The sequence below is a fragment of the Tiliqua scincoides genome, chromosome 6 (assembly GCF_035046505.1).
Source record: "Tiliqua scincoides isolate rTilSci1 chromosome 6, rTilSci1.hap2, whole genome shotgun sequence".
In the NCBI taxonomy this organism is placed as follows: Eukaryota; Metazoa; Chordata; class Lepidosauria; order Squamata; family Scincidae; genus Tiliqua; species Tiliqua scincoides.
Genome location: NC_089826.1, coordinates 74,304,697 through 74,312,333, shown reverse-complemented (window position 1 = coordinate 74,312,333; position 7,637 = coordinate 74,304,697). Strand labels below are relative to the sequence as shown.

General features: G+C 47.2%; 1 pseudogene; it reads left to right on the top strand.

Annotated features, from left to right (window-relative positions):
• Positions 1-7,223: 7,223 nt before the first annotated feature.
• Positions 7,224-7,340, top strand: LOC136656389 (5S ribosomal RNA; annotated as a pseudogene).
• Positions 7,341-7,637: the final 297 nt, after the last annotated feature.

Below are 7,637 nucleotides of genomic sequence, written 5' to 3'. Positions count from 1 at the left end.
CTGCGCCTCGCTGTTCTTGTTTATAGTCTAAACTTTCTCAGTGCCTCTGCACTCCCACCAAACAACAAGGCCCCAGAAGCCTTGGTTGTTTCCCATAGCAGCATCTTGCGCTGCTACAAGGCACCTGCCAGAGAGCTGCGCCTGGGACTTGGGGGGGGGGGCGGGAAGTGTCTGGGAATGATCCTAGTGGGCAGCAACAGCACAACTCTTTGTAAGCAAGAGGGCGAGTGACATAACAGGCCCCATGAATGTCAAGCATCTTATGCAAGTAAATCAACTGTGCAAAGCGACTGTGTCTGTCTCCCATCCTTATTGCCTCCGACAACCCCACATCATCACCAGGGTAAGCCCCCCACATCCGGTTGCACCCCAGGGAGTGGGTTCTGCACCCACTATGGACACTACAGGGTCTTATTCTCAAAACAATGTGTATTGAAACCTGAGTGTTCAAGAAGGTTTGAGATAAGACATTTGAACACTACCTCATTTTATAAGGCTTTTTAAGATAAATAAAAGACTTAGGGAGCAATCCTAACCCACTTTCCAGCACCAACATAAGGGTAATGCAACTTTGAGGTAAGGGAACAAACATTGCCATACCTTGAGGAGGCTTTTTGCCTGCCTCCCCAACTGCAGGATGCAGCATATGCCACACTGGCATAGCTATGCCAGTGCTGGAAAGTGGGTTAAGATTGCACCCTCACTGATCAGATGCTTATCTAAAGATTTATGAACAAGTCACATGATCCCCAAAGCTCTCATACTGGTTTCTGAACTAAGCTATCATTTAATGAGAATTTGTTGTAACTTGGTGATGGATTGTGTTATATAGTGGGTCCATGCGAATAACGGAAGGCATAGAGATAACAGCTCAGTATGTTTATTCCATCTTCAGAACAGAACTTGGCAATGAATCTGACACAAGGCAAACACCCCTGGCTTTTTATAGCCTTTAGCTCCCGGCGTGGAAGGGATTGTCACTCCCGAATTGGCCTTTTCAGCCACACTAGACGCTGTTCCAGAACCACCATTCAGAGCGCAATACCGTAGTCTTTTGAGACCGAAGGTTGCCAACATGAGCCAAGGTAGAGGCATTTTGTTTTGGATTTCACATTGTTTAGGCTACCCAGTAGGTTCTTAAGGTTACACACCTATTCGTCCTTACCTGGGAGCAAGTCCCAATGAAGACAGACTTACTTTCTGTATGGCAGTATCCAAATAAGGATCTTAGCAAAACACAAACAGGGGATTACAGGCAAGCTTAAATGCAAAATATTTAACCGTCCAGTCCTACCTACCTCCATGCACGACTGCAGCCACGCTGTCTTGCCACAGCTTCTCCCCACTGGGCCTTGTGCCCACTTAAGGCTGATTAGTTTCCCTTGTGAAACTCACCAGTGCAGCAAGCAAAAGCCAGAGTCCAGTTCCAGTCCACATATTCCAAGTAAACCAGTCCAATCAATGAGAGTTGCCAAATCAGAGTCCAGAGCCAATAAGCCGAGTTACAGTTGGAGGTCAGGTTCCAGGTAAGTCAGTCAAATCAGTCAGGGTAGCCAAGTCACAGTCCAAGGTCCAATTCCAAAGTCAATAAGGCCAGTCAGTCAGTCTCCTCTCCTACCTCCAACCTATACTCCTTCTACAACCCACCCACTAGTTCCACTAGGTGCTCTTTATATGCTCCCAGGTTCACTTTAGCCTCTAGTGGCTGCAGCTGTGTAGCACACCTCCAGCTACCACCTGGGCTTTAACCCTGCATTTACTTAGAGCAAGGGGCACTGTGGACACCACACTCTACCTCCTCGCCAGATCTTCCGCTATTCCACTACACATGCCAACAGGGCACGTGCAGCATCCCACAGGGGAGTTTCAGGCTCTGGAGGTCTCCACTGGATAAGGGAACAAACTTTCCCAGCCTTTGCTGCCCAGCTGTGTCTCCTCAGAGCTGTGCCAGGTACTTTGCTGGTGCAAGTCCAGGTTAAGCAGGGAAGGTCAATTGAGGATGGGAAGGGTGATACCATTCCTACTCCCAGCTTCCCTCTGTTCTGCCCCACCCCTCCACACTCTGTCCAGCACCCCCCACCATCCAACTGACCTTTCTGGGTCTTGCACCTGGACTTGCGTGCTGCAGCGGTACTCCTAAAATGGCCCCCTGCAATGTACTGCATGCACCACCGGAAACCATATTGAAACTTCGGAATCATACCCCACTGTCATAAATGTCTTTGCGTACTGGCCCAAGCCTGGACAGGACTGAGCCACAAAATGTCTCCACTTCACTGTTACCTATCTGGTGCTTATTCCAAGGTCATCTTGAAGAGTCCATCAAACCTCCCTAATTCCCAGGAGGTGGGTGAAAGCTGGGACACACACATATGCTTTTTCTGAGGAAGCCAAGCTAGAACATAGCCAAGTGGTTGTACTTGACCTCAAGAAACCTAGAGTTGATGATATCACTGGTTTATCTGATTGGATAATTTACTACCCCCTGCCATCTGGGATGGTCACATAAGCTTGGATGGCCAATCAGCTGTGCTTGCTAATCTTAGAAGGTGGACCGGCTAGGACAAGGGTGTCAAACATAAGGCCCAGGGGTCGGCTGTGACCCTCAGAAGCTCTTTATTTGGTCTCCATGATAGTTGGGCTTTCCCAGAGCCACCCTTTCAGCATTGCAGCTTCTCCCCAGCCATCACTTCGGTGAGCGCCTCACAGCTGCTGAACTGCAAAGTGAAGCTTCAGCAGAAGCAGCACTGCTGGAAAGGTGGCCACACTCTCCCATGTCTTGAAAATACAATCAAATTTGTATATTTTATCTTCTGCTTTGCAGCTGAGTTCCTACTTGAGAAAAAAGTGCTTATCTGCTTAATGAATAATGGTCATCATCTGCTTAATGACGTCACTTCTTGTTTTATGACATCACTTCTGGCCCTCAGCAGGCACCATGTACACTATTCAGCCCTATATGAAATGAATTTTGACATGACTGGGCTAGAAGATATTGTTTTAACTGTACTTTTTTCCCTATAATGGCACTGATTTCAGAGAATCTCTAGGAAACCTCTTTCTTATTGACCTTCATTCTGAGACTTTCCTTAAGGAAAATAGATGCAGAGAAAGCAAGGAGTAAGGGGAACTTATTCATCACAAAACGCAAAGCTGGGCTATCCCCAGCCATTCTTTATTTTCCATCAGAAATTAATTCTGGTCATGGAACCTTACAAAGAGAAAAATGGCTGAAGATAGGTGGTTCTGAGAGGGGAAAGAGTGGATAGGATAATGCAGCCGTTCCCAAATTTACTGCTGCTGCAACGCCCTTCATTTATGGTGCCTTGTTGTGATGGCACCATCATGCGATCTTGGCTCTGCTAGATGGGACGAAGGGGTGGAGCAGAGCCCCTGTGAGTGTGCCACAGCAACTTGGGGCACCATGTCATATTATTGGACCACTAGGGTAAGGATCAGTTCAGCCGTTCTACCCACACATGTTGTGTATTGAAGCCTCACAGCCCTCTTGTTACAGGGATGGGCAGCCCAATCCTATCTGGGCTGCCTCACCATGATACAGTGGTGCTGAAACAGCTGCTGCTGTATCCTGTGGTACCAAGGAAACAGCTGGAGGTCTCCTTGGGGTAAAGCAGTGTTATTCAAACTGTGCGGCGCAGCTCTTTAGGGAGGTGCCAGGAACTCAAAAGGGAGGCATGGGATGTCCTCTCACAGCGATACAGTCACACCCCTGGGCAGAATCTGATCCCATCTTCTGCCCATCTGTGCTTTTTTTTAAAGCAAAAGAAACGGGAGTTGCTCAGCTGCGAGAGTGGCTGCCGCCGCCCCGCCCTCTTCTCCCTCCACTCCGAGGCTGCCGCCTTCTGTGTTCGCTCTTCAACTCCAACCCCCATCTGGCAAGTACCGAGCATGCTCGGCTTGCAGTCCTTAACCCTCGATGATCCTTGTCTGGTTGGTTCCCAGTTCCCAGCCTGGGATCGCTTCTCATCAAAGTGAAATCTCTCGTTTCAACCCCCTCCCTCTTCCACTCCCCCCTTTCCATCTCCAAACCTTCCTGCTTTCCTCCCCCTCCCCAAATAAAACGCTTCCTATTTCACCAGTCACCAGGGGTCTTAAAGTTGTTTCCATGCAGTTGGCAAAGAGGGGTGGGGAGCACACCCTTTACTTGGCCAGGAGCAGAAAAAGGGGACTGTTTTGAAAGTGATTTATTAATCTTGTTGTTTGACTGAAGAGGAAAGGCTGTATTTTTAAAGTGATGAATCTTGCTATTTGAAGGGAATACTTCTCAGCCATTGATGAAGTGATTGCCAGCCCAATCCTATCCACACTTTCCTGGGAGTAAGCCCCATTGACTCTAATGGGACTTACTTCTGAGTAGACATGCATAGGCTTGAGACTGAAGGCTGCCAACCACTGGGCACTGCACTTAGCCTGTCCAGCTGCCTGTCCCTCTTCCTCCGGTGCGAAAGGCCAGCACTGGCCCGCACCACTTCTTAGTTCACAGCTCAGTATAAGTTCACAGCCAATATGATTGGCTGCAACAGAGGCTTGATTGGCATTAACACACTTTCCCAGAGACAACATTTGGTACGTGCCTCTTCATAAAACATGTGGGAACAACCGGATTAGGAAGCAATTCTTCTTTGTATTTTTCACAGTATGTTATTGTCAGCAATTTGTTTGTCTCTAAAGCCTCATCAGGTTTCCTTACCTTCACATGGTACTGCCCAGCATGGAAGGGGATCATTAAGAGTCATCTGCAATGGAAAGCCTAGTTGATAAATGATGAACTTGACGTCCTAGAAATGATTCATCAAGCACCCATTTTCTCTCCACACTGATGCTGTTGAGAATCCTACAGTGATAAATTCGCAAGACAAATGTCTCTACGATCCATCTCCCAGACATCTGAGTTGGTTGGCTAATAAGATTAGAGCAAAGGCAGATTGCCCAGTTGTTACGTGATCAATATTTTATTACTGTTTCTTTCAAGGTATGCAGGAGACTTTCATTTATACATATGTACTTGGTGCTGAAAAACTTGCTGAGAACCCCCAATTATTTGCTAGACCGATTCAAGAGGTCACAAATATGCAAGCCAGAAGGTCAGACTTGTAATTGAACCATGGAATCACCGACCCTTTCCTTAATTGATCTATGGAGTTCATTGCCCAAAATTTGAACTGAGATTTGTTTACCTTCCAGTGGAATAGCTACAGGGGGTGTGACACAGTAAGTACTGCGGGTGCTGCAATGCGCTGTGTAAGTGCCCCTCCCACTCACCGAACTAAACTGCATCTCCTGCATGTTGCCATCACTGCCCTGAATGGCTCCAATGACCAGTGAGAGGGGCTGCTTACATGACACTTACTGTGTCACTGTATTAATATAGCCACACCACTATTACTTTCACAGAAGTGAAATTCAAAGCATCCATAACAATGTTTTGGAACTGAAATCTCTTTATCTGCTTGTCAGAATGTGGGTGTGAAGGTTGGCTCCATGCATGACCATCCCCAAAAATGCCTGCTTTGAGGGCACAATCCTATGCCCGCTTGTTTGGAAGTCCCCAAGGAGTGGCTGGCAACTTGCTCGCATGTCAGTGGCTCAGTCCTCCATGCATGCTGGCACAGTAAACAAACAAAAAAGCACATCAAACTTGCTGTCACTAGCAAGAGCGCAATGATCACTGCCCCCAGGAGGAGGCCCCTGCCCCTTTGGTGGGCAAGTGCTGCTGGGATACCTGTAGGCAAAGGAAGTCTGCTAAGACAATTCGCAGCTCTGGAAGAAAGACCAGCACAGCTTTTGCTTCAAAGAAATCCCCAGCTTGCATTGGATGTCTGGTTTCTAATCTCACATGGACTCATGGATACATTTTGCCCTGGAACAACTGTATGTCTGTTGTGGGCCTTAGAAAGAAAGTGAAAGGTCCTTCTTCTTTGAAAGAATCTGCCTCCAAATAAATTCTCCCTGCTTTTGGGAAAGCACTCCAGTAGCATAGTGTGGGTGGGGTGGCTGGGACAGACCACTCCCTGAGCACTCAGAAGGTTTTCCAGGCTCTCCACAGGGGGTGCACAGTACTCTCCACATGAGTGCTTGGAATAGTTGAGAGAGCTGAGGATCCTCCTGCCAGCCTTTGGCTCTGTTTGGTTCCAAATCAGAGCCATTCTGGGAGCAGGAGGTGATGTGGTGATGCAGGGGTGGGGGTGTGTGTGATGGGATGACATAGGGGGTAACATGATGGTGTCATCGTGTCACCCCAGATGCTGGCTGACCTCGTGACAACTACTGCAGTGTGTAGATCACTGGATGCAAAATGGTAGGAAAAATTGAACTACTGTTGTTATTGCGCGGTTATTAAATTGCTGTTAAAGGCAGTTTGTTTGTTTCCCCAAACTGCAGCTTGAAAGTCTTATCTGGATACCCTGAGGGTTGCTTACTACTTGTTTATCTCTTGAAATTTGAAGTCTGCAGCCATTAGCTTACTTATAATGTAACACACCTTTGAACTCGGGTTCAACTCAGCTTATATATTCTACCACATAATACAGCACCGCTTTGAACTCAGTGGGAGTAAACTTAGTTCGGAGTAAACTTGTGTAGGATTGGGTTGTATGGGTTTGTTTCTGTGAAGTTGTTTGGGGGATAAGTCACAAAAGAAAAGCAGAGCAGGAAAAAAAATGGAATGACTTGTCTTCTTAGACAAGGGAAGCAATAGAAACAACTTGCAACTCAGCCATTGCAAACATTTTAGTTTGACTACAGTGGTGAAATGTCAGTTAATACATGTCCTCTCTCAGCAGAGATTAGCGGCAGGCTGTCAGATTGCTGGACATGGGGAAACAGAATGTCAGTCCAGGAGGCTAAAGATAGAGGCATGGTCTAAAACCGACTTTTCTGAGCTCCAAAGAGGACAAACAAGAATCAAAACCACAATCAAAATGAGGTAAGGGGCAAAGAGGCAGCAAGACAGGGTTGAAAGAGCCAGAAGCGGATAAGAAGGCTAAGAGCAAATCTGTCCAATTCCCCTTTTATGGGAATCTAGGCTAAGTGCCATCACCACATCCTGTGGTGAGGAGTTCCACAGATTAATTAAACGCTGGGTAAAGGGATATTTTCTCTTGTCTGTTCTAACCCTCCCAACACTCAGTTTCAGTGGATGTCCACTGGTTCTGGTGTTGTATGAGAGGGAAAAGAGAACCCCTCTATCCACTCTATCCATCCCCTGCAACTGTTACCCTGCACATACCTGATCTCATCTGATCTTGGAAGCTAAGCAGGCTCAGGCCTGGTTAGTACTTGGATGGGAGACCGCCTGGGAATACCAGGTGCTGTAGGCTTATACCATAGTCTTTCGAGACTGAAGGTTGCCAACCATCCCCTGCATAATTTTGTACATCTCAATCATATCCCCCCGCCCCAATGTCTTTTTTCTAGGCTGAAGAACACCAAACTCTGTAGGCTTACCTCATAAGGAAGATGCCCCAGCTAAGTAATCATTCCGGTCGTTCTCTCCTACATCTTTTCCAGTTCCACCATATCCAACACACACACACTCCTACCCCTTCCTCATGGATGTCTCATGGATAAGGAAACCCATGTTGGTTTTACATCCAAATGGTGCTCTTATTCCATGG